The sequence below is a fragment of the Gymnoscopelus braueri genome (genome assembly GCF_963280865.1).
Source record: "Gymnoscopelus braueri genome assembly, chromosome: 19".
In the NCBI taxonomy this organism is placed as follows: domain Eukaryota; kingdom Metazoa; phylum Chordata; class Actinopteri; order Myctophiformes; family Myctophidae; genus Gymnoscopelus; species Gymnoscopelus braueri.
In genome coordinates this window covers 24,572,179-24,575,328 of record NC_137621.1, presented here as the reverse complement: position 1 = coordinate 24,575,328, position 3,150 = coordinate 24,572,179, and positions in this window count along the sequence as shown.

Genomic DNA, 3,150 nt, shown 5'->3' with positions numbered 1-3,150 from the left:
CCACTGTGTTTTAAGTACAGTATCTACCGCAAGGTCCACACCTGCGTCGTCACACCCTTGTGCACCAGTGCTGTACTTAGTACCACCGCGAGGGCATCAGTAACCTTGTAGATTATTACAGTCAAGAGACAAAGTGAAGCCATTTATTGCCTTCAATATTAAGCACCGACATGACTCACATTTATTCCTTTCCTGATGCATCTTTGACCGTCACTGACAAGTCTGTAGAGCTGGTGCTGAGGCGTCAGCCTGAAAATGGACAATGCCAGTGTAGTGATTAAAACACATCAAATAAAATATTATAAACGTGCAATCAAAGGTTCATGACTGTTGTCATTTTTTATTAAACATAATAAATACAATATGTAAAAAATAAACTACTAACAAGCAAATAGTAAACTTTTCCCACAATTATACACAGGAACTTCAAACTTTTGCATACACAAACTTGACATGCAGGGGAAAGTGGTCGTTTTAGTAATACAACACCTCTGACTGCATCAACTCAATGATGTATTTGCTGTACAACACAGTAACACTCTACTATACTGTACTACTGCAGTGGTTCTCAACCTGTGGGTCCACATGATTTTGGGGGGGTCTGCAGATGACAGTGAAGTGACAATTTAAGTACTTTTAAGACCTTTGAAATACCTTTAAAAAAAACATTAAAAAGGACCATTACTGCATCGAAAGTAATCAACAAACTACACTATAAAAAATTGTCAAACATTGGCCAAATTGTCAAATAATATAAGAAAGAGGCAAAAGTTTAGAAAATTGCTGATCTACAAGCTCACAACGCCTCGCAACACAAGGCGTTGTGAGCTTGTAGATCGGCGTTGTGAGCCTGTAGATCTGCTATTTTCACATTATTTATCTGCGGAACCGAGTCAAAGTAAATGTAATGCCTCAACTCTTACAATTCCAAGTGCTTGTCAGGTCGAGGGGTCCCCAGTTCAAATATGATTATTTTGCGGGGTCACGGCCTGAAAAGGTCGAGAACCTCTGCACTACTGTACCACCACACCCACTCTGTCATGATTCCAGCTGGAGATAGAGCCTGTTAGGGCATGTTGGGAAAGACCCAGAGAAATGTGGATGGTTAACATTCCTCACCGCAGACACACACACCTACAGAACACCCCCCCCCCGCACACACACACACACACACACACACACACACACACACACACACACACACACACACACACACACACACACACACACACACACACACACACACACACACACACACACACGAGGACATGCTATACAAATGTGCAACTATGCATTGGTGTGGCACCACTCACATATACTTTGTTTATGTGAGTTTAACGGAGTAACTTGATGAGTCATCTCTATCCACTGTGCTTGGTCTGCTGTGTGGAATGAGAGTCGCCTCCGTGTTCCCTGTCTCTGCATTACAGCGGCTGACACTCGTACAACAGTTAATTACAGTCTTACACAGAGCTTAAAGTCATAATGAAAACCTCGACAACGCAACATAATGGCAATATTAACCAGTCTGCCACACACACACACACACACACACACACACACACACACACACACACACACACACACACACACACACACACACACACACACACACACACACACACACACACACACACAGTCACACACACACACACACACACACACACACACACACACGCACGCACACACACACTGGGGGAACGCAGTGTAATTGATTTCTGACACTCACAAGGACACTCACACTCTCTCTTATTGTAAGTCATGTCTCCAGCCAAAGCAACTTTACAAGCCTGCAGAGGAATCTATTCTCGCCCAGAAGACAGGTTCATAATGCTCATATTTCAACCTCAGCACATCTTGAAAAGAGCGCGACTGAATGGGTGTTCCACACTGCTGAACCCAGCCGAGCGTCTTCTCTCGCCTGCCTGGGTTGGCATCCCACAGTTACTGCTTGAACTGTGCTGGGAAAAAGGCATACAGCGGCACACGAGACGGAACACTATCTTCACACAAAGGCCCACTCATTTCATCTCAATAGAATTAAGTCTGCCGGATAGGGATAAGATTGGAGTGCACCGGCGTTCATTATGTTGCATCGAAAAATGGGTACAAGTTCACTAGTGTTGCCGCTCAGTGACTGGATCAAACTCTGCATAGCCCCGCAGAGCTGCTGAAGTGTATCAGTGACGCCCTACTGTCCTGCTTCACCCGTCCAATTTTGCCGAGCTACAGGGTATCACCTTGCCAGAATCAGGAGAGGCGGAGGGACAGTAAATTACATGAACAAGCGTGGACATTTTCTCTTTGTTCTTTTTAACGGGGCTTTCCTTTTAGCCCATTAAGACCTGAGGCCTATTCTACGAATGCCTTCTAAACCAGTAGTTCTCGCTCTTTCGAGATTTTTCAAAAAATGTTTCGAAAGTAGCAGATGTACAAGCTCGCAGTGCGGCACGAAGTGACGCGCTGTGAGCTTGTATATCTGCTGTTTTTGAATATAGCGAACGCTAAAATCTAAAATGACAGCGTTGCTTTCCCGGTTTTAATGGATTAAGTCATTTATTTTTGCAATTGAACACATCAGAGGTTGTATCAGTGGTCCCCCGCGTCTCCTCATCACAGACCCCCAGCTTACCCAGGCACCAGTATGCATACTACTACCTCTTAGGGCCGCAACTATCCATTCTTTTCTTAGCCATTATTCTATCGATTACATTTTTTATTAATCGAATAATCAAGAAGCATGTTTTTCTAATAATTGCCATAATAAAAAAATCAATGCATTTGTTCCCCTTGCTCTTAAAGGGCCAAGCAGCTCTCTCACGTTGCTTTGGCTCATTTAGGTCACATCACAGGAAGCTAATGGGCATTAAATGCTAAATGCCGTCTGCTTTGACCCTTTCAGGAACCCTCCAATCCTCATTAAGAAAGGTGAGAGTCTGTTAAGGAATGGTGGCAATGGCAAATATGATGTCCTGCAGTGACGGCGCAGACACACACACACACACACACACGCGCACGCAACCACGCACGCACACACGCACACACACACACAGTACACACATGCAATAATGTCCATGCCTACACAGTGGTCATTTATAACATTTGTAACTAAGAGTTATGGGTCCATTTGGCTACATTTGTACACTCAGA